Source organism: Zootermopsis nevadensis, unplaced genomic scaffold (assembly GCF_977971745.1).
Source record: "Zootermopsis nevadensis isolate Lab colony 2312 unplaced genomic scaffold, Znev_1.0 Znev_ptg000001l, whole genome shotgun sequence".
NCBI lineage: Eukaryota > Metazoa > Arthropoda > Insecta > Blattodea > Termopsidae > Zootermopsis > Zootermopsis nevadensis.
Window position 1 is genome coordinate 3,062,829 of NW_028259133.1, and position 25,464 is coordinate 3,088,292.

The following is a 25,464-nucleotide window of genomic DNA, read 5'->3' on the forward strand; positions in this document are numbered from 1 at the left end:
TATAGAATTTAATTTTAAAAAAAAAGTTATTTTAATAATTTTATTCAAGTATCTTGAAGTACAGAAGTTTCTGTCTGAATTATTTATCTTTTTTTTAAAAAAAATTGAATTGGTTAGATTCTTAATTTCCGCGAGAAACTTATTTTAGTAGGGATGATTGTCTTCCACATTTATAATAATTTTAAATTTATATTCTGTAGTTGTAACTCCTCTTGATGTTTTAATGTTATGTGGTCATTGACTTTACCCAAAAAATTAAGCAAATGAAGGAAAAATCGTCAGTGTACTATTGGCTGTAGACTACAGTGCGCTCTGGTGTCATCTTTACGAAAGTCATGTGATTGATAAATAAATCTAAAACTCACGACGGCTGTGGGAACATTAAGTGTAACCGACGGATTCATGTCATTTTTTGAAACTATTTTTTATTTGGTCAAATTCGTTTTGGCCAGCAATTAAAACGGAGAAAAGTTCGTGAATTATGACTTCAAGCCTTGATTCATAGGCGCGCCTGATGCATACCTTCTAAGTCGAAGGTACAGTTTCGCCTTAAAACTGGACCATTAGGAGACGAGGATTAATGGACCCTCCACCCTTACCATGTACCGGCGTAGAAATATAATCCGCTAAAACTTAGAAACGTAAAACAAGGTGTGAATCACGGGTCCATGCTTTAGATACTCATATTACAGCTTTCGAAGTGCAGCTAACCCACTCCAGATTTATGACCTCTGTGGAGAAGGGAAGGTATCGTAATAAATCTAGTTTTTTCCCCCTCTCTTTATACGTCCCTCTGCTCTCACTGTCATATTGAATAGTTCCCTACGTAATATATTGACTCTGACTACTTTTTTGTGACTGTGACTGTGTGACCGAAATTTTCCTTTGTCTTGAGATGGACGAATAATAATCGGGGGAACATGCAAAAAGGGACCATTTCGGACTCATTATAACGTTAATATTAATTAGCGAGGGACCATGCTCTTCTTAACGCAACACAAAACAGGGAGGGTGTAGTGGGCGGAATTTGTAGCAGGAATGAAATTTACTGACGCGTAGGCCTGCAAAATTTTGACCAGAAAACCTCAGATAAAGACATTTGAGATACGTAGTCGATCTTGGACAGACTGAGTGCGAGTTCATGGACAGGATTCAACTGGCTCAAGAAAAGGTCCGGTTGAGGGATTTCGTTATTTTTGTCACAGTTGGTACTCCTGATTTTTATTCAGGAGACCTCGGGTTTAGACCTTGTCCCACAGATCCACGCGGTCCTGGTTGCGATCTATTGTGATGTAGTTCTGTGTCTGCACAGCGTTCCCGGTTGTCAGTAAGAATTAATTTATTTTACATGGGTGTGAAACTTTGTCTTTTGTATTAAGGGAACATGATGCTGAGGATAGTATTTTCACAGAAGAGGGATGTAGTGACCGGAGGCTGGAGAAAATTGCCTAATTGGGAGGTTTTATAATTTGTACTCTTAATTAGATAGGCCTGTAATTAGGGTGATTCAGGTAAGGAAAACTGAATGTGTCACGAGTGAGATAGATGACAAATGCACGAAACATGTTGGTCAGAGATCCAGAATTAAGAGACGCATTGGAGTTAAAAATAGTCCTGAAAAGTGAACCAATCCAACCAATTCAGATTAACCAAGAACCACTTGTCGATGTATGTAGTCTAGTGGTGACACGCTGAACACTGAATCTAAATTCAAAAATAATATTTTGGTTAAAGGCAACCCTGAAACGTGATATTTTGTGTAGATTTAGACGAGACTACTTCACAGGTACCAGAAGAAGACCTCGTAAGAGCTGAAGATCGATTGTGAGGGGTTCGTGTCATGTTCGGAGGCACGAGAAGATGAAGGAGTGACAATTTAGGGTCATCTAGTGTAGGGTGTTCTGCCACATCGTGTTCGGGGGTCGCGGTGTGGCTTCTGGGGGATGGGGATCTGCATTCAGGTTGACCGGTCCAGTGGAAGGCAGACGAATGGAGAGGAAATGGGAGTCGATGCAGGAGGAAGGTAAAAAATGACGATGGCTTCCAGGCGAAACGACTGAGGACTGGCGGAAGGGTTGGTCGGTCGAGGGGATGAAAAGCGGTCGAGGTAAAGCCACCCGGTCTACAATGAAAGGTGAGCGAATGTTAGGTGACAAACGGATTAAATTTATCGACGGCTGTAGGAACTCTGATAGTGATGTGGAGGAAAGTTACGGAGTCCTGAGGGAATTCTTCTCGCAGACCAGGGACAGTGCTGCTACCGGAGACGTGCAGAAACAAAGGAACGTTTGTTTTCTGGAAATTATCCATTCAGGAAGTTTGGCTTCGTTTTTATATCGCTTAGTCCGGGGTTTAGTCCAAGTGAGTTGTGAGATTTGTGGCAGGGATTCCTCTGGGGAAGATTATTGTCATCTCGTCCGTGGTTATCACTTCACTGTTCCTGAGGTGTAGAAGAGACACCATGTTGTCTCAGCACCTCGCCTCATCTTTGGCTTGTCTCGTAGCTGGGTGCAAAATGTATTGCAACATTTACAAGAACGCCGAACCCGAACCATTCGACTTAAATGAACATTGAAAAAGATCTGGGTGTTTGTCTTCTGGGTTATAACGCCGTGTGGACTCGAGGGGGGGGGGGTGTTGTGTTGTCAGCTGTCCGAAGAAACACAGAAAACCAAAAATCGATATATTCACCGGCGTCAGATTTTAAACGCTGGATAATATCGGCTGTAATACGTCTTACGGTGTTTAAAAGTTTTTGTCTGCCTTGTTAAAGTATTTATAAATGTTGTCTCGTGGTAGAACTTCTGAAATAGGGCGTCTTTATGAGCGGTGCAAAACATGCACGCTGTTTTCCGTGTTACCGTTTCGCTTGTAATTTCTCTCTTGCTAATGTCAATTAAGGTGAAAGGAAAATTGCCCCTGTGCTTAAATAAGCACCATGCTATGAAGATATATGGGGAGTAAAGGTATAATTCGGTGGGATCTTGTAGGTAGTGCCAAGGTTTCGAATCAAAATGTTGTCACCATCTTCAGGACTAAATACACTTCAGTGTCTGTGGGCCCACACTCCGCTCCGAGCTGTGTATAATTAACTTTTCGTATGTACGGAAACACAGAACTACATATTAATTAATAAGATCTTAAGTTTAGATCCGATAAGTGTACTGTTAATTTCACACCATGTTTTTAACCGAGTGGTGGCGTGATAATTAACTTTCATAGTGCTTCATAATAACACGGATATTCGTGAATTTAACGTAGGCCCATTTAAATGTGTTTAGTCACGTGCAGAAATTTTTAAAACATTTCACTACATTTTGTTACCGATCAAGTTTACATGCTTTGGATGTTCAGAATTTGTCAAAGAACAGTCTCCTTTCTGATACCCCCACTTAAAGCGCCTCACAGTGTCACAATCGCTGGCACAGGATAAATAATTTACTTTCAGGATTTATATAATTAAGATGCCACGTAAGACCCTCTTGCATTAACGTATAGATGTTCTGAATATATTATTTTTTGTGTAGAAGTAACGCGTGACGTTTTTATTTTGTTTCAGGTGAGTTAGCATCGCCACTCCTACACGTTTTCTCCAGTGAACGTAAGTTTTGAATCGCTGTCTAAACTTATCCAGTAGTAAAAGACGTAGAACCAGTACGTTATTGTCACAAGCTTGTGTAATGCTGGGCGTGGATAAATATAGGCCAACGCGTTGCCAGGCTCGTCTGTCTGAAGTCTCCATTGTTTGTTTTATTTTTACACATTTCGTCGAGGTTTATTATTGCCAGCGCTGCGTTTGTACTTAACGACAAATTATACTCTTTAGGTTATGTCAATAAAGTATATTCGTTTATTTTTTTCCCGCCCCCCTTCAACAAGAAGTTTGTAGCAGCAATGCGTTCAGTTGTTGCTGACCGCGAAGTTCAGCTGCAGCTGTTGCCTTGGACATGCCTGAAATATAGTTGTCGCAATTTTAATATTGTTATCTTTCAGCGAAATTTTGCCAGTGAAACTCTACGTCGCAAAATTTTTGAAAGTGTAAGTCTCGGCGTTCCGTTTGTGTCTTCCTTCTAATAAGAAGGCTGCCTGTTTCTTCCTGGGATTTTGTTTTGTACAATTATGGTCCCTTCGAATTCATACGATAACGCACGACATGCCCTGCAATGATTTTTAAATTATGTGGTAATATTCTTCGTTCTAACCGAGTCCAAAAGTCTTATCGGTTAAATTATCACGACGAGTTAGAAATTTAAATGTCGCGAGTAGAACCAAAGGTTTTTTCCATAAAGCAATTAGCTACCTGATTGTGATACTTGAAGGAGAACGGAGTCCAGGGATTAGAAAGGTGGCTGAATGGTTGATTTTCTCGCAGAAAAATGCTTGCACGAGTTATTTGTGGAGATTTTAATTCCTGATACAGGTTTGCGTCTGTTGATCGTAAAATTCCATGGACCGTGTCTAGAAACCTAGAGTCGACGTCTAGGTTGGTTATCGAGACGGTTGTACCTATAACATGTGAAACAAATATGTGATGTATTAGGCCACCAACACTGCTTTATGTTGGTTTGTAACCAAAATGGGTTTTTGTAGGATTTTGTATATTGTTTTCTGTTACTGTATTGTAACGTATCGTCACAGATAAATTATGTTTTATGACGTATCAACCACTCGCGTTGTGTCGATGACACAAATGTCAAATAAGTGTTAGATAAAGCCGTGTAAACTGTGTAACAGGGTAGATTGGAGAATGGGGGTTGTGTTTCTTCGCGAGGTCTGTCATAGAGTATTTTTTTATTATATTAAATATAAACGTATTGCCTGGATATGAACAAGAAAGGATTGGTCGTGAACAAACACCACGAAAGTTCTGAAAATTTGTGATAGATACTTCACACATCATACTGCCTAGTGATATTAGCCTAAATTCTTATCCGGGGTACACAACAGAAAATTACATCAGAAGCTAATTGCACAGCTTTGTTTCTTTACGGAGTCCTCTGGCCTGCGAATGAGAGAAGAGACTTTTTGCTGGAGGGAAGGGGGGGGGGGGCGGAGACCAAGAGCAGAAGGACAAACAATACGGATTTGTATTCTGGACATCGGTCCGTCCGTACCAAGCAACTAATGAATTCTATGGCGCTGACAGATTTATAAAACTCGCTGAGCCGATGAAGGGGCTCTGTGTTTATGGTGCCGGAAAGTTCACCTCTTGCCCCCCCCCACCCCACCCCACCCCCACCCATCACTGGCTCTTGTTCTGAGCCAGCGATCCCAGTCCACACACACACACACCTTGATTTACCTCCGTTTCGAAATTATTATCCCCATCTGCGCTGAGGTCTTCAAAATATCTTCTTCCCATGAGCTTTCTTGACCGGAGTGTGAACACGTTTCTCATTTCCAACTTCATTTTCTCGCCCTCTCATCCTCTTTTATTCAGTCAACGTAACAGTAACTTAACATCGTTAACTTAATTGAAAAAATACAAATTATGAAGCTTCTCTTTATGTGATTGTCTCTGTTCTCCCATTACTTTGTCTCTCGTAGGTCCAACTATTTTCCTCGTCATCTTGTTTTGAAACGTCTGTCGTGTCTGTCTCCTTCCGTAGATTGAGAGACGGAAGTTATACACCTATACGAAGTAAGACGTACATTTAGCCTTGTTTTCTGTGCTGTCTGTTCTTAAATTGAATTTGGTGAAATTATGTTTTACTTTTTAGGTTTTTAGATACGACGCCTTAAATTTGTTACGATGGTAGACTGGCTGTTCGTCGCGTATATTCTTAAACTCGTTCATGGATGTACCGTCTCCCTGTGATGCTGATTTTATCTCTCGCTGCAGTCGCTTTGATTTGTTCTCCCTCTCGTTTTTAGAAAGAACAAGGAGACACGCTGCAGGACAATGGTACAGTTGGTGCAGATAGATAAACACACAGACCCTCACTATAGAAAGTCATCCCCTTCCAGTACCCTTGAATACCCCCCCGTCCAAACAAGCGCTGTAATAGTCGCCGCGGATAGGACACGGTAGGTAGGCGCAGTGGTTTCGGCGTGTGACACGTTTTCCAAATGCTGGCCGGCCTGTCTGCTTGTCTGGATCAACTGTATCCCATCCAACATCCACACTTTTCCTCGTGTTCTGTCAAAATTATAACGCAGGAACATATCTTGAAGGTAGTTGAGTCGCGTGTTTAATATAGGCGTTTGAATATGCTCCGTGCTTATAACAGGCTGAGATTTTAAGGCGTAACTTCGTGATGTAGCCTTTGCTGTGTCAGATTTTAATTTTTTTTTGGAAACGTCCATTATCTGTGGTTGAAAGGCGGGACAAAGGCTGGACGGTTACAGGTCCTAAATGCTACGAAATATGAGCCGGGATAGCTCAGTCAGTATAGTGACTAGCTACGGGCTGGACGACCGGGGTTCGATCCCCGACGGGGGCAGAGGATTTTTCCTCTAGCCTCTGCGTCCAGACCGGCTCTGGGGCCCACCCAGCCTCCTTTACAATGGGTACCGGGGTCCTTTCCCGGGGGTAAAGTCGGCCGGGGCGTGATGCTGACCACTCACCCCCATCTAGTGCCGAGGTCAAGGAAGAGAGGAGCTGTACTCCCTCTCCCCCCAAACGCCTATATGGCGTATAGTGGGACAAACTTTACTTTACTTTAAATGCTACGAAATATCTGTAATGAAACCGGACTTGAGATTTCTCGTTACGTTTGGTTTTATATTTAAATTGTTAATATATGTGCTTAACTCTTGTACGTGTTTCGGAAGATACGTCGATCAAACTTCGCGGAAGGTTAGTCTAATTAAAAATTTGTATCGCCGCTTTTCGAAAGGTAGTCGTCCGGGGTAATGTGCCAATTGCTCTCCTATTATTTCTCTGTTAGAATTAGCAGCTGTTGAAGTTGAATCTTTCACCAAATTGCTTGCTTCAAAGCCACTGAGATATTTAACCCTCTTACCGCGCGGATTTAAATCAACAGTGAACCGTTACTGACTGAGCTGTCTCTACTCGCCTGGGCGTCACTGTTCGTGTTGCAAAATTAAGATTTTATTCCGTTTTCGTCGAATTTCTCGTTGTCTCTCCTCCTCGCATGTAAACTTGTGAGACGCAAATTGTAGATTCTGCAACGTGTAGTTTCTGCAGTACACGGTACCTTAACCCTCCATCACATAGACGCCAAGCAACGTCCGTCCTGCCTTTTATCTCCTGGAAGCCTATGTGCAGTCCCTATAAATCCATTTCATACCCCTCCCCCCCTCACTTCCCTATTGAAACTATATACAATCTACCCTGTACGTTCTCTCAAATGCAATTGTAATTTTCAGTATAAGCTGCGATAAATCCAGGTGGCTGGTTAGTCATAAACTCGCGCAGCCAGCAGTCCCCTAGCTGTGGGAGGGATGGCAAATGCATTTTTATTTACAGTTGGACTATAATGTAGCTTTTTTTTTTTCTGGTATAAAAAGGTGTGAAATTATCGTTGTCGCCTTCCTGCTAGTACCTGCTACGTCACAACGAGGCCTTTTTGTCATGAACGTCAGTTCTCTCGTCCAGTTTCCATTGAAAAGCACTGCCCCAGCGCTGTCTACCGGGAGACCATTGTAACTGCAGCGTAACTCTGTCGCGTGGCACCTTCTCTCTCTCTCTCTCTCTCTCTCTGTTCATATGGAAATTGCGTTGTGAGGTTTAACTTGTTTGTCATCGCAGCTTCCATTATCGATAGGCTGTTATCGATACAGTAGAATTGTACAGAATCAGTTATGGATTTAAAGTGTGGATCGTTTGCGTGTAGACATTTATCCGAAAGTAAAATGTGCAGTGTGTTAGGCGAATTTGAATGACAGATAATCATTGTGTAGACGATCGCTTAGAAATAGTTACTTCCGTTGCCGAGAGATGACATTTCTGCTGAGGTGAAGTTACTGACGCCCTGTGGTCTTGTGGGTTTTAAATATTCACCCTGAAGATGGAGGCGAGACGTTTCTACTAAACGCCGGTAACTACGTACAGGATCACACGGTGTCACAGTCCAGAAGACAGTAGACAAAAGGGTCTGATGATAGTTCACGCAGGAAACATTAAGTTGCTAGAAACGTAAAAGAAAATGTACGAAGGACTTCTTTAAAAGTAGAGGACACTGTGAAGAAGGAAGGAATATTTCATGATTTCTCTTACTACACCGTAATCGACACTTTGATAATGGGATGTTTTACGTTTACATTTTACAGAGTATTAATTATGTGACGTAATTTGTTCCATGACTTTGGAGTTGACTGTACACAACTTAATAAGGAATTCTTTTTCCGAATGTTAGGTCTGTGTATAGGTGGAACACGTTATTATCTGTATATGTCCCAGTTTATTGCTAGAAGTTCGAACCAGGTACCTCCCGAATGCAAGTCAGAAGCATTACAGTTTCAGAAACTTGCTCAGCCTAAAATTAACTTCTTGTCACTGAATTTAATGAGAATCAGACAACAGTTGGCAGAGAACCACTTTCCCACCTTCCAAGCTGAGGACACGAAGAATTAATTTCTGTGAATTTAAAGTGTTCGGACACTTTCGTAAGCGGAAGGAAGAAGTCAAATGAGACCTTTTCACGGTTTAGGCTGGCGGCTGTCAGTGCAGAGGTGGTTGCATAAGTGCCGGCCTACAGGGGGCACCAGTACTTGGATCACACGAACGCCGAGCTCAGGAGAGGGCTGGTCACGGGCCTTAGTGAACACGGTAATGTACCTTAGGGTTTCGTAAAATGCGGAGGATTTTTTCAACAACCGAGGGTTCTATCAGATTCTCAAGGACTTTGCTGCACGAAATTTGATGACGTAGCGCTTAATTTTTAATTCATTTGTAAGTAGAATCCTTTGAAAAGTTTAGGAGACGGATTACTACTGTTATTAGTGAAATTAGCTGTGATTTTGACCCTGAGGACGAATATTAAATTTTGTAAACAGATGAAGAGAAGTTTTCTGCTGAAGCTGACAGTTGTTGGGGCTGAGGGGCTTAATCCGCTGCTACGTGGGGTTCTCATCTGTCCACGTTTCCTGCGATAAACATTGATTTCACACGGTCTGAAGGTGGAACAGATTTATAATCATACAGAGCAGTGCGTGAAACATGATGTCAGTTTACGTGCTCAAGATTCATCGGAACGGCCACTACTGTTTCTCAACCACAGTTTTACTAAAGTAAAGTAAAGTTTGTCCCACTATACGCCATGTAGGCGTTTGGGGGGAGAGGAGGTATAGCTCCTCTCTTCCTTGACCTCGGCACTAGATGGGGGTGAGTGGTCAGCATCACGCCCCGGCCGGCTTTTTCCCCGGGAAAGGACCCCGGTACCCATTGGAGAGGAGGCTGGGTGGGCCCCAGAGCCGGTCTGGACGCAGAGGCTAGAGGAAAAATCCTCTGCCCCCGTCGGGGATCGAACCCCGGTCGTCCAGCCCGTAGCTAGTCACTATGTAGTTTACTACACCTTGAATTATCGACGTTTCGGTGGTTTTCATTTTACACATTACCATAAATGTTCTGTATTAGGCCTATCACCATCTCTGCTTCATGATGAGTCACGGTTCACGGTTCCAAAAGTGTTATATTTTCAAATCACACCCTGTTCCTTAGCTTGGAAAGCTTGTTGGTCATTGTGGTACGCGTCACGTTTGGCTTCTGTTGTTTGTTTGGTCTGTGGAGTTGACTTTGTGAGAACAAACAAAACATTAACATTTTTTTTTAAAAAAATAACGTTTTTCAAAGTAAGAGGTACCACAATTTTGAGTATGATTACACGAACGAAAAAAAAACCTTTCGTAGATGAGTCCTTTCAAGTGGCTCAGGTATACAGCTTTCCTAAAGAAGTCCCGTGTTCGATCTCAGTCGTCTTAACTAATACAAATGCAATAATAAATCTGATTCTTATGACGCTAACCAGTCATCTGAAGACGAAAATAGAGCCAATTACCTAAACGTCGTATATACGTCAGGTAATAGGTAATACCCACATTGATATGACTCAACCATTGGCACAGATTTCTGCAGAGTCATTGCATGTGTTTTGTAGTTGTTGTTTTTTTTTTTTTTTTTTTGGTTTAAGGCGGAAGTCCGTGGCGACGTAACGACTGAACCTTTGCTCTGAGCCCGTTTCAGTACTTGACTTCCTGCCGTAGTTGTGGCTGAGGTTAATTTTGCGTCGAATCGTGCGACATGATGGATTACCGTGCCCCTGTCTTATTAGTCCGTCCGCAGAGCAAGGTAGTTTGCAGCAATGTTCAATGCGTCCTCTGTGTTAAAAACTTGCAGTTCCCAACTGCTGTTGTTAATTGCCGTGTGTCATTTGCACAAGAATTTAACATGTTTTGAAAGAGATTAGTTTAGATTAGTTTGTTCAGTGGCATGGTGTACTTATCGTTAACCTAAACATGATCCTGAACTCAGGATCGATGTCATCAGTTACATTACAAAGAATTGGGAGGATTTTATAATTTTATGAGTATTTTTGAAGATTACGTGGAAATTTGAAGTAAGCGTTTTTGATCAAAAACACAAATCTTATACATTTGTGCATGTTATGGTGTTGGCGTTACGTTAATACAACCAATGACCAAGAAGAAGTTGCATTTGGGAGGGTTTATGTAGACTGTAAAACTCTGTTAGTGTTTAGAGTCACACTGCATGACACACTTTGGCTGAACACTAAAGGCTGCCCTGAAAACCTGATAAACCTTTTCTTTAATGATACAGTCTGATAGTTACGGTTTTGGTAAGCTAAGAGTAGCAGTTAGACTATGATTCAAATGCCAGTTTAGATCGTACTTGCCATAGGGTGATTCACAGAATTGTCGTCTTTTCGACGTGATGCACAGTTCTTTCAAGCTATGTGCCACGTTCTTTTACATTTAGGAACTCTGTTCTGTTTTGCACAGAGTGTTTCTTACGATTATCAGAATGAACAGCAATTATGTAAGATTTGAGGTTTTCACAGCGGTGTGTATGAAGATTTCTGTCTTCTGGGTTGTTGCGCCGTGTAGTCTGGTCGATGTTAACCAACGTTTCAGAGGTCATACTGCCTCCATCATCAGAGCGATGAAGGAGGCAGTATGACCTCAGAAACGTTGGTTAACATCGACCAGACTATACAGTGCAACAACCCAGAAGACAGAAATCTCCATACTCATCGCCCTGAAGATGGAGGCAGTATGACCTCTGAAACGTTGGTTAACATCGACCAGACTACACAGCGCAACAACCCAGAAGAGAGAAATCTTCATACTCTGATAACGGAGGCAGTATGACCTCTGAAACGTTGGTTAACATCGACCAGACTACACGGCGCAACAACCCAGAAGACAGAAATCTTCATACTCTGATGACGGAGGCAGTATGACCTCTGAAACGTTGGTTAACATCTACCAGACTACACAGCGCAACAACCCAGAAGACAGAAATCTTCATACTCTGATGACGGAGGCAGTATGACCTCTGAAACGTTGGTAAACATCTACCAGGCTACACAGCGCAACAACCCAGAAGACAGAAATCTTCATACTCTGATGACGGAAGCAGTATGACCTCTGAAACGTTGGTAAACAACGAACAGACTACACAGCGCAACAACTCAGAAGACAGAAATCTTCAACAGCAATTATTTCTATAGACAGCATGAATCTGTTGGTCTATGTAATAGAGACGTGTTTTGTCTGAGACGGTTACGAGGAATTTACAAATTTGTGAATACAAAAAAAACTACGAATTATTGTAAAACTGACGGGGACTTATGTATGGTATTTGGAGTAATCACGTCACGTTCTCTGGGTGCCTGTCTGTGGTCGGAATAAAAGTTTGGTCTACCACACTCTTCAAAACATAAGGACGTTAACCACAATCTCGGATGTATTGTTGCAAACGGGCGTCTGTGAGGTGCGCGTTTGGTATGTTGATAGAATCCCGGACACAAGGCATGTACAAAGAATTTAGGTGGAGAATGTTCTGGAAAACTTCCACCTGGGAGACCGTAAGGGAGATTATGGTATTGTTAGTTAGTTCATAAAATAAAAACAGTTGAGTCAAGCCCTTTAACAGGGTCCGAATTTTTATTTTTGAGTTGCAGGTGTGACTCTGTAGTGAATACGTTCAAACGTGGGCGATAAGTTCTGAATAAAACTTGGAAACTATAAAAAAGTTTTGATTTTCGAAAAGGTAAACTAGCCCGTTATCTTAGCATGTATTCTCAGTAAAATATTATTTAAAACGCAGTTAGTTACTAGTTCGATGAATATGAAAGGTCTGTGGATGTTTTTTTATTTTACATTTATCAAAATGAACTCTCATACCGAGGTGAGACTATAAGTAGTATGTAAAGTGTGGTTTAATTAAAATTAACAATGATTTTTCAGGTAAAGCCTGGCTCGGTTTTCCTTTGATGTTCTTATGTGCCGGGCGGGCAAAGAATATTAGTTTATTAATTGGAAGACAAGTGCTTGTAATTCTTGGAGCAGGTGATGTCATAAATCAGGAGTTGGAGACTTTAAGCTCGTTTGAAATGTTACCTCCTGCCGCTGGAAGGTGGAATGCAAACTGTGCAAGGATTTCAATAAGTTTCACTGTTCTAAGTAAATTAAATAGTGCAGTGAGCTTAATCGACACAGTGAGCAAAGACGCTTTATTTCTGAAGTGGACATATATTCTCTATCTGTGCGTATCTTTAGATATTTTAATTAGGGCTGCAAATTTTGTTGCTAAGTTTATTTTTGTATACGTCATTATGGGACCTTTGCTATTTCAGTGTTTATTTTTTCAGTACAGGTGGAGGCAGACTGATTGCTTCAACAATTAATTATATGCTGGGACTTTGGAATGAAAATAAATTATATGATTTGTCTCAGTCGTTTTGGTTGCAAAATTACGCCATTGGTTAAAGTTGTATCTGCTGAAGGAAATGTGTTCTGTCCGATTTTGAACACGGCAGGTTTTCATGTATTACAAATACATCTCAGTTGTTGGACAGACTTTAACACTGAAAGTCACTTCGTTAACATTCGTAACTTCCAAAGCTGTTTGCTATAAAAGTCGTAGATCTCAATAACGTCTACAGTTTATATAATTAGCCAGATTTTGCGTGCTGAGCCGGTTTAAAGGAAACTTGTACAGGTATACCTCGTTTTATTGCGTTTCACAGTTTTTTTTTTTTTTTTTTTTTTTTTTATACAAATTAAAACTTTGTGGCGACTCTGCGTCGAGCAAGTCTATCGGCGCCATTTTTCCAACAGCACGTGCTCACTTCGTGTCTCTGTGTCACATTTTGGTAATTCTCGCAATGTTTTTTTAGACATAATTCTATTGCACACTTAATAGATTACAGTATAGTGTAAACATAGCTTTTATATGCACTTGGAAACCCAAAAAATTAGTGTGACTCGCTTTATTGCGGCGGAATGAAACCGAAGCCGCAATATCTCCGAGGTATGCCTGTAAATTCGATTTGATTTACGTGTAAAGCAGAGGTCATGTTGGACTGGCAGAGAGCAGGATTAGGTTAACCTGATAATAATACAGTAGTTCCTCCTTTAACTAGGGGAACGGTCAGTTAAAATCAACGTCACATAAGTGTATCGATACTTGTTTCATATAGACGCAGTTGGACCTCGTTCCAGAGACCCCCCCCCCTCCAATATTAAACGGGGGGGGGGGGGCAGAGTCTGTCTTTGTCCGCGTTCCATCGGCAGACAATTTTTTTATTTTTTAAAAGTTCTAAAAGTAAGGATGGATTATTTTAACTCATTTGGGCAATATTTTTCTGCTCTGAATCGAGGTCAAGTGTTCTTAAAACCGACTTAAAAACTTGGGCTATGTCTGCAGAGAAGTGTGGGGGAGAAGAATATGCCTTCTATATTTTTCATACCTTCCTACTTCTTTTTCAACAACTGTTGGAATGATTAACGGCGTGGTTCCTGGGGTGTTTGGGTGGGGGTTGGGCGGGGGTAGAAGAAATGTGTGTGTGTGTGAGCAGAATTCTCAGTTTCGCTTTTCGCTTGTACCCTGCGGCTACCGCGTAGGATTTTCGCGTTTTTCGACACTCCACCAAAGCTCGTAATTCACACGATTAACGAAGGAGGATACCAGTATCAGAACAGTACTTGCGAAGGGTTTCTCCAATCACGTGTGAAGTCGTCAAAACACGAAGAGGCGACCCGCGGATCGACTCGTAGTTGACACTTGGTTAGGTTACTCAAAGGTAAGAGCGAAGCTTCCGTTTGACGTACCCAGACGTCACCACAGTCACTAGGCAAATCCGTAAGCGTGCGGAAATGCGGCATCTAAACAGGATTTGGGAAATTTGAATAGGATTCTTGGACAGGACTTTGGTGTAGTCTGCGTAGAAGGGAAGATTTAAGAAGGTAGAGAGAGGTGACATCGGCGTATACAAATAACGGAAAGGGAGCAAAACTAATTTTCATTGGTGAGAGAGGCAGCTACTGCGTGTAGTAAGCTCTCACTTGTGGTTCTCTCAGTCTGTGGCTCAAAAATTCTTCCGAAGTACATGTTTCCCAGTTTAGAGTGTGTGTCCTAAACAGTGTGAACCTAGGACTAAATATCCATTTGGAAAAATGAAACACTTGTGATAAGTTATTAAATAAGAAACATACGAGTTGTTTAAAAATAATGTTTTTAATCATTTTTATTTTGAAGAGCCTGTTCTAGGGTTGTCTTGCATGGGGAGGTCAGAAGTTTGCTCGAGAGAATTTTATGTTCCATTCCCCGGAATGAAAGAAAAATGAAGCTGTACTTAAAACTAAAGTAGATTCAACGTGCGTCTGTCTGTACTGAAGAAAAGTAGGCACCATGCATTGTTATCATTATTTATTTTAATTTTTTGTAAATTTTGTTCAGTCGTAAAATAAAAACTTTTGAACACTGAAGCGTAGCTCTTTAGCTCTGTGGAAACTTCAGTTTATAGACAGACTTGTTTAATAGTTGAATTTGTCCGAACATACATCCTGTTTTCCTTTCAGTTTTTGTCAGAGACATCTATTCGTAAGAAGTAAAGTGATTTGTCGAGTTCTGGTAAAACCTTTTTATTACTTGTTTTGCGCAGTTATGTCTTTGGGAAATTCGATACATGGGCCTTCTTCAATGGCCGTACTGTTGCCAGGTATCTGTAAAGATGTCGAGATAATTGAAGTTCGGTATCAGTTTGCGATACCTGTAGCTTATGACTGTGGCTTCGAATCCTACCTCGGTTACTTGTGCAATTCGAAACAGTTGTAATAAAATGGTTTAAGTAGCAATAAGAAAAATCAGTTTTGTTAACAAGGCTCTAACCATGAGCACCGGGTGACCAGATAACACTACTGTTGTAATTTTGCGGTGTTTCGAGTTAGTATGACACAAGATGTTTGAAACTTTTGCGTAATGTATTGAAGTATTTGAAGTGTCCAGTATACCATAAACCGAAGTATTGTAATCGATAGTTGATGATAACTGGTTCAGTTATGGGAAGTATGTAGGTTTACTACGGAGGCAGTTGTCTAATTAAATAAATTGTTTGAAATTACGTATATATTTTAAAGACATAGATACTTTGAGGTATCAGGAGGTCGGATTAAATGTATAACGAGGAAATCTAGAAAAGCCGGAGAAGTCTTTGACCAGATGAGCAACTGGTATGTTTACAAAGCACTGATATTGTTCCATGTTGCTTAATTAACATAACCCAATTAAACGACAGCACTACTTGAAAACGAGAGGCTCTCGTTGACTGTAGTTTAATTATTACTTAACTTGAATACGCATTTGAAAGCCAGATTTGTGACGTCATTAATCTGTAGGCTCAGCACTCGTCATAAAAGAGAAATAAAGAAAAATTAACGTATCAAATCTAAAACTTCTTGACGATGGTGAAGAGTCAATTGAATAAAAATTTTCTTGGATATTATCCATCGTCCAGTAAATATAAAACGTAAAACGACGTTTCGGAGATGGGACTGTATCTCCGTCTTCAGGTTCCTACACAGTTGGGCCCACTAGATAGAGCTAATCCCTATCTCCTTAGTCCGGAGATAGAGTCCTATCTCCGAAACGTCGTTTTACGTTTTATATTTACTAGACGATGGATAATATCCAAGAAAATTTTTATTCTATTAAAAATTAACCTGTCTCCTTATCGATAAACATCGAGGGAGGAAAGACCTCTTGAACCACAGAATCTCGTGTATTGGAAGTGTAATTGGCCGTGGTTAAAATAAAGCGTCGTTAAACAGAATGTAAGAACAAATATCTTTGCATGACCGACAGCCGGAGTTGGCATGTCGTTCGCTTAGTTAATGTACCATAATATCTTTTAGTATAAATAATACACTTGCACGTATGTCAAAAGAACTTTAAATACTTTTGACGTAGTTCAAAAGCATCTTTTCTTGTCGTTTTATATTTCTGTACTTTGTTGCGAGTAGTTGCGATATTCCTCTGCGTAGCTAAACTGCTCTGCGCTTGTAATATAAACAAACGGATATACTGACCTCAGCTTTTGACTTGAAATACTTTTTTTTTCTTAGTGATAGCAGTTCCAAATTTTCGATGAGTTGGCAGCATTGCTGAAGGATTGTGTTAGTTCGGTACATAATGCATTCCTTTGAATTTATATTTCCGTCTTTATGACTTCTTCTAACAAGGAACTATAACATACTTTTTTTTGTACCATTTCCTAGCTTAAAGTCCAGTGAGAACGATAAATAATATCTATGATTGATGTAGGTTCACTCGATAATTTCCTGAATTTTATGTGCTGTCGTTCAGATGTTTAATAATGCGGTTTATTAATATTCACGCAAGGAAGTGCAAACTTTATAGTCTAAATTTACAGACGCCATTAGTGACTTAATTGAGTCAGCAATATTCGAAACTGAAATATTTTTGAAATTTATATTCGCAGTCAAGGCTTGCCGGAACAAGGGGTAAGTTGTAATTGTAATTTGTGTGTCCCATAAAAGCCAAACTCGTCCACTTATGTGAGTTTTCTTTTCCTATTTGTCGATTCTACCAATTGCGGTTGCTTAAGTTAAGTTTATGTCATTTTTCCGCCATTTTGTAATATGAATTCCTCACAAAATGGCATCGCAGAATTGTTCTAATCGAAGAGGGACTGGACATTTTTTTCTCTTTGATCAGTGCGAATTAAAGTAATAAATTTCGAATATATATAATAAGTTTGTTAACGGAGTCTGTACGGTAAATTAAAGATATCCCGGAAATAACTTTTTCCACCTATTTTCATTAAAAATCTCTTAATCTTTGACATCATTCTGAACTTAGCGATAAATTATTTCCCAAGCAAATAATGTATTATATTTTTATGCTAGTAGACTGCAGCTTTTAAAAACCCAGAGGTTTACGTATAGATCTACAGCCTCTAAAGATTCGCGTCTCTGTCACGGTTCTGAGCACCCGAAGTGACATTTCGGTTTTGAATTAGTAGATATATGCCCACTTAATGATCATTCCAGTATTATATCAGTTATTACAATTAAAGTAGCAGAAATATGATTTGCCCCATCGGCACGTTTTACGTTGTACAAGATAGCTAACGACTGGAAATGTTGTAAAAAAAAAGCTGTCGTGACGTTATTTAAGAACTGTTATATCTTAAGTTGATATAATTGCGTCATATTGTGAATTAAAATCTAATTATTCGTGTTTTTTTCCGTCTAATCACAATTGCATATAAATAAAATTATACATAAGATATTCAAATATCATTTACATATTTGGTACAACTTTTTACTACGTGTTTCGGTTACATTGAACCATCTTCAGGTGTAAAGTTAAAAGTTAAAAATTATAATCTTATAATCTTATAAACTAAAACTTAATTACTGTTGTTGTGTAACTTCTGATGATGTTTACTTCCAAATTCATTGGAGTGAGGATATATTTTGAAGTGATAGTGGTTTAACATTGGCCTGTAACGTAAATAATTTAAAATATTTTTAATTATTACTGAACGTGAAAGAACGAGTATAGAAGACAAAATGTAATAAGGTAAAAATAAATAAAAATGGAATGTAAAATGTAAAAAATGAACTTACACCTGAAGATGGTTCAATGTAACCGAAACATGTAGTAAAAGTTGTACCAAATATGTAAATGATATTTTAATATCTTATGTATAATTTTATTTATATACAATTGTGATTAGACGGAAAAAACACGAATAATTAAAGTTATTTAAGAAATTTTATCCCGACATCCCCATAGTACTAAGCAAGATTGTAAAATACATTTATTTATTTTCTGTTACTTAGCAGCGCTACACTATATTGCCACTCAGTCAGGATTTTATTCTACTGGTAAAAAAACGGTACTCCATACCGGGTCACCCCTCCACAGTTCTGTTGATTCGTTCTTAAAGTAAAAATGCGTCAAATGTGGTTTCCCTTAATGACTCAGTCGTATTAGACATAGATCACTTTTACTGTTCATTGAGAGTATAAGAAAGAATTATTTCGATCAGGAACCGTGGCAAGGTGCGCGCGCATACAAGCCGATGTAACGTAGTTTCTCTGTCCCTCCTGAAGTCACAGTGCCAGCACATTGCCGACGTCTTAGAGAAGGAAGAAATAGCATTTGGTAACGGAGAATGTATTTTTTTAGAGCAAGATACAAATTTTAAGGGAGAATGAAATGGTATGCACCTCAGCAACAAGGTGGATGTTGCAATCAAGTAGCTGTGGTCTGCAATGTTGAAACCCCGGAGTTTTTGTATAACAAGGACGTCGTGACTGGAATAACCCGCTATTGCGCACGGTACGAGCGTCTCAGACCACTGGTGATCCATTTGCCACGTTGTTGGTTCGTCACGTGCTCGCCGCCCTGTTCTCACACTGAGTGAGAAATTATTTGAATGACAAAATTCAAATTCGCGCCCAGGAAATTTAATGTCTGGAATCACGGACTTCGATGTCGACGTATGAAAATTCTCCCGTGTTTAATTAATTAATGGTTTATATAACGACGCAGGCATTGAACCAGATCATGAATGGAAGGCTAATTAATTAATAATGAATTAGAACTGACATCTAAAGAAACGGCCGTGGCCTAATTTAAGCTTGTGCGTGGAGAGACTGAGATAAACCATGAAAAACTTTTTTTAGGATGATAATGTTGCGTCATATTGTGATGATTATAATTGTTTAATTTTAACCGTCTAATCACAATAAAATATTTTATTAAATACTAAAATATTATTACTACAATTAACATTTAATATTTAAAATATTTAAAATATATTAAAATGATGCTCTTTCTATCGAAATGTTCGATTTACAGTTAGAGCATCATCTTTTTCACGACATGTTTCGGTTTTCAATGAACCATCTTCAGGTGTATAATCGATATAAATTCAGGATTTTCTCATACCTGTTTCGACAGGCATCTGTCATTGACTCAGAATTAAATTACACGTCTCTGGTAAAAGTAGGCCTTTAAGTTTGTGTCTTTGTTTCATGTAGTTTATGTTGTATGTTGGTATTAATTTGTAAAGCTTGGTGATTGTAATATAAGAACCAAAACTGGAAAGGTTTGCTTCGTATTGGAGAACAAATTTTTCACGTTCTCTGCACATTGGCATTCTGAATGCGTGTAGCTGTTCGGAACAGGTCTTATTAAGACTTAAACGTCTTGTTCACAAGAACAAAAGAATAAATGTGGCCTGTTGCTATTTTGTCTACGCATTTTTCGTCTTTGACAAATTATGCACGTAGGCTTTTTCATTTCCTTAGCCAAAAAAAGATTGTTGAAAGGATATCATATTTTCAAATAGAGTATCTTAACTCAGAATTTTACCTATTGGTTCATATACGTCTTATAACTTAAAGGTATGTAAATATCTTCAGACGCTTTATTTAAAAACTGTTCAGTGCATGCAATGTATTTAATAGGCTATAAATCGAGATTTCTATTTTACGTATTAATTTTAGAGAAATGTGTAGTGAAAAGGGCATTTTTTATTATCTTACATAAGAACTGTCAATATGTAATCTTTACAGAACGTGTGTTGTCAGTGTTATATTTAGGTAACGCGAGTAATGTAATGTACTTGCTGGACTTATGAGCCGGGATAGCTCAGTCAGTATAGTGACTAGCTACGGGCTGGACGACTGGGGTTCGATCCCCGACGGGGGCAGAGGATTTTTCCTCTAGCCTCTGCGTCCAGACGGGCTCTGGGGCCCACCCAGCCTCCTCTGCAATGGGTACCGGGGTCCTTTCCCGGGGGTAAAGCCGGCCGGGGCGTGATGCTGACCACTCACCCCCATCTAGTGCCGAGGTCAAGGAAGAGAGGAGCTATACCTCCTCTCACCCCAAGCGCCTAGCGCCTACATGGCGTATAGTGGGACAAACTTTACTTTTACTTTACTTGTTGGACTTTGGCGAGGTAGTCTTTCGATCGAATCCTGCCCGAGGCAAATATTTCTTATTTCTTCATAATTTCTTATTTAGGTCTGTGTTACGGGTCGTTATAAATATGATTAAGCCTACGTGACTGTAGTTATTAGTTTTTAGTGTTTGTTCTCGAGGAGAATTTGTTTAATGAATAATCTGTGTACAAGAACGTTTAATTTATTTGTGATAACTCAAGAGATTCGTACAGCTGACATTGCAACTGCGCTGTACCAAGTCCAGGAGACTTCAATAAGCTGTGCGGGGTCTGCATAGGATAAATTCGAAGGCTTTGAACATTCACGTTGTAAACTGAGATAAAATAGACCGAGCTTTAGCACTGCTAATTGTACTCTCTCTGATCTTGTGCATAGGACGTCAGGCTAGTTTCCGCTCGTTCTATTTTTGAGGTAGGCGGATGTTGTTCGTACCGCCACGAGGAACCTGTGCACGTAAGCTTAATCAGCGGAACTCACAAGCCCGTGAGGGTAACCGCTTAAGATCTGGCAATGTTGTTCCTTATTTACTTGCGATATCTCCTCTCTTTCCTGCGTTTGTTAATCAGTGTGGTATTTAGAGCTAATTATAAGTAATCTCGTAGCAGTTTGTGAAGAAAGTGGGAAAAAGGGATCATTGAGTTGCGGATTGTGCAAAGAACGCCTGAAACTCGCAGTCTTTGGTACTGGCACAGTCGATGTGACATCGACCTCCATCGTGAATGGTAAAACAACCGAGTGGCACCTGTCTTTCAAGTGCGAATGTTTTTAGTCGTCGTCATAAGATTCTTATTGAAAGGGCGGTTTTTCAGTTTGGTATAAAATGACCTGACCCTGTCTGAGTCTTTACTCTGACAACGAAGACATCCTTGAAGTCTGCGGGCAAGCTGAATCTCTTACTCCGAATTCATAATGCTACAAAAATCTTTCTTGTTGCGTGTTGTTGGACGACGTAGTGGTAACTGCGGAATTTATTCGAAACTTAATTGATTAGTGCAGTGGCTAATGGCCTAGGACCTCGCATGCCTCGAATCTGTATTTGTATGTATCGGAATTAACTTTTGTCCTAGAACTTTTATGTGACACCAGCAACAACGAAGAATGTGTTGAGAACGTTTTCAATAAAATCTTGTGTAGATGAGAGGACAATTTTTTAGATGTCTACTGTTCGGTCACATTACCAGTTGTTTTCGTAATGTTTCTGGATGTGATTGACAATTGTTTGACAGCTCGTATTTTTCTCCATCAACAGTGTGGTTAAGTTCTACAATTTTATACCTTAATGGACAAAATTGCATTATGAATAATTTATTGTTTAAAAACACTGAATGGCTTCTCTGTGGGAAATATGATCGTTTTAAAACATTGCACATCCTAAGACAAAGAGTTATCGGCAGCAACAGTAACCCGAACTTTCTTGAGATGTTCCCATCTGTAGATAAGAATCAGTCAACTTCCTGTCCATCTCGTAAAATAGATCGATAGATTTACGATTTAGTGAAGAAATTAAATTAACCACGCACGGAAGACCTGACGACGTCTTCAATCCCTTAACCTCGTCACCAGATGGAAAATAGTGACAGACGCCACGCTTCGTTCACGCCATGGACAGGACGCTTGATGGTCATCGAGCTGACTGATCTAGCAAGGAGTACTCGTGTGAATTCGGATGTGCAGGACCATAAGTGGGACGACCCATGTTCATTTCGGAGCAGATTGTGGTACTTTCTCGTAGCCGGAACGTCTAGACCAGGGGTGGGGAACCTGCTGCCTTAAGGCCACATGTGGCCTTCTAGGTCCTTAAGTGCGGCCTTTTGAGTGAATCCAAATTTTACAGAAAAAATTCTTTTATTTTTATTAATAAATGCTGCAACCAAATATTCAAATGATTTCCAACAAAAAGCAGACACAACATAGTCATTGAAAGATTAGTTAACTTTAAAATTAACAAGTAGTTTTCATTTTTTGAAATTATTAAGTATACATAGTAGTTAGATTTTTACAAAATAATGTACATTTTTAAGTATATCTAATTGAAGTTTCTTGAAAGCGGAATTATTTGATTACAGCTAAATTAATGCGGACTTCAGAACATGAAAAGGTTCCCCATCCCTGGTCTAGACCCATAGCGGCATCAAATCTGCCTTCTGATGGATGGATGTAAGGGTTAAAGCGGCCAGAGCGCGTCGTTTATCACTCATGTTTATCTAGTGCCGAATTTATCAACGCATTAAAGCTTTCCTCCACGCCCCCACTTCGCTTTTATTGCGCTGTGCTGTGTCCCAGGGTAAAGTTTATCATTAGAACTTTCTTTACGTGATGTATCTTTTGTTCCGTGTGACTTATTTTGTGTTTTGTATTTATGGCGGATATGCCAAGAGAGCTAAAATGTTGCAGCCGTGTAGGCGTGAAGAATTTAAACGCGTTTGCAGGAGCCTGTGTGTGTAAGGATGATCATTTTACTACGAAAGTAAAAGATTCTGTCGCCTCTCCAAGCCGCGCAGTCGTCCGATTATCTGTGCCAGGGGGCTGTAACGTGTTCCTTGCATGCAACTGCCAATACCTAGTTCGTCATTGCCGAGATTCTGTTGATCTTAGCGGCAGGAAGCGACCTCGAACAGAACTGAATGCATTGTAGCGTTGTGTCCTTTATATCGCAGGGTTTACATCCAGTTCCATCTCTGTTCCATCATCGTCGTTTCTTTCTGCCTTGGCTGTGTCTCGGTCCCCCTTCCCTCTTTTGTCTTTAAAACGGATTAACATCCTTCTTGCATAGGTTTTAAATACCTTCTCATTTTCTTTAATGTCGTTAAAATAAAATGGAACTCTCCCCCCCCCCCCAACCCCTTCTCTGACTCAACCCACCCTATTTCCCATCACTGAGACTGTTCACGCCGATATTCAGTCTAAACGTGTGGCCCGCATACCCACTGAGCAAGACAGTGTTAACGGCATAGTGTGATTTTGTAGGTGGTTTGAAAGAGTGCAGTGTTTGCTGTAGGCGTTTTTGATGAACGCATACACCCTTCTACACGTAAGTCGTTGATAAACGAGTAAATTAATTATATATAATACTGCGCAGAAGAATAAAATCATATCAAAATTTCTGATTAACTTGCTGCCTTCTTGAGATGATAAAGTTGCGTCATATTGTGATAAATATATATTTGTTTAAATCTTGTCAGTCTAATCACAATAAAATTCCTATTAAATATTAAAATATTACCATAATTAACATTTAAATATTTAAAATATATTAAATGATATTCTCTATCGAAATGTTCGATTTACATTAGATCATCACTTTTTTACACGACATGTTTCAGTTCTAAAAGAACCATCTTCAGGTGTATAAAATTATATTGTTAACTTACGTCTTGACGGAGGCAGTATTTCTCCGAAACGTCGGTAATATTTTTACAATTTCGTCACTGCGATATCAGAACACCTCATTTAATGCGTATCGCCGAGCCGTGGATACCTGATTTTTATGTTTATACATAAACTGTCTCCTTTCGACACTTTCTTAAGCGTTCAGATGTTAGGTTAATGTAAAGTTTTCATAAAACAATTAAAACAATTTAAATACGCAGAATAGAGATGTTATATATCTGAGTCTGCATGTGGAAATGAGTTTGTGACAACGTTTGTAAATCAGTTCCGTAATACAATAGTTAGAAGTATCATGACATATGGCTCAGAAGTTTGGACTATGAAACCACAGTTACCTAAAAAATTAATGGTAGCTGAGATGGACTTTTGGAGACGTTTTTGTAAGGGTGTCGAGACGGGAAAAAATAAGGAATCAAACTATTAGAGATAGAATGAATGTTGAAAATTCAATTCTTGATTTTATTCAACAAAAAGCAATTAGAATGTTATGGGCATATTAAAAGGATGACAGAAGAGAGATTACTTAAGAAGGTCATGGAATGGGTACCGCCTGGAAGAAGGAAATGAGGACGTCCTCCAAACACCTGGATACAGGGAATTCAATCATCAATGAGGGAGAGAAACATCGAAAAGGATTTGTGGGCAGATAGACAAGAATGGAGAAGAAAAATTGGAATGTAAAATATGTAACCTTGTGTACCGGAAAAATATATATATAAGACATTACTTATGTCCGTATCACCTTCAGATGCTTCTCTTTAGAGCGATGTCTTCAAGAGAAGACATGCCGTTCGAACACACCCTCAAGCCATAAAAGTGATATTCAGTTCACGTAGCGCCGTACATGGAACGAGTGAATAATAATAATAAAAAAAAGTGGTGGAGTAGTAAGAGAGTTCAATGGGATGCTTGGAATTCGTAATTAATTACATTTTCTGGTTCCTTTTTATCGCTAATGAGGAGTGCAATGGAGGAAACCTGACTGGATTTGCATACCGTTTTCTGCCTCCTCTTCTATTTCTTTACCTCCCCCCCCCCCCACCCTTCCTGCCTTGTCGCAAAACCGAATTGCGGTTCCGAGGAAGCCGCTGTCAAGTTCCGACACTTTCATTTTTGTATTGGAATTCTGCTGTTAAGTTGTCACTTGACAGAATATTTGCCGAGCGTTGTGAATAAATGGAGTCTCACAGCACCAAATACCGGTGTTTGAAACGTCTTAATTGCATTACTTGTTGCCGTCGCTAATGTTCTTGGTACGATTTCAGATTCTGATCTTTGGGGCGCTTATAGATTTATGAATTTCTTAAATTGATTGCTCATACGTCGCATGTAACGGGTACGTGGCTCGAATTCCTATAAAGTTCAATTATCGTGATTTGGATTAGTCGTGGGGGACGCCAAGGGAAGCATCAGGTGTCTCAAAGTATGCCAACTTTGACGGAATTTTGCGCAAATAAATGTTACCAAAGCGCCATGAAAGGGAAAACTTCCACCAGGGTACACGGCGCGTCGAGATAGAAAACAGAATTATACGTGCTAGTCGCCGTGAGAACCCGAAATTCTTCACAGCCTTGTGGTTTGCTTTAGTCGTCATGAAACAGACCATTGCCTCCTGTTTCTGGCTAACAATAACCAAAAATGATT

The 25,464-nt window shown here is 39.7% G+C and overlaps 1 long non-coding RNA gene across 1 annotated transcript in view; it reads left to right on the forward strand.

Annotated features, from left to right (window-relative positions):
* LOC147875156 (uncharacterized) overlaps nt 1–25,464 on the forward strand; it is a 419,177-nt gene that overhangs the window by 285,904 nt on the left and 107,809 nt on the right. The window lies entirely within an intron of this gene.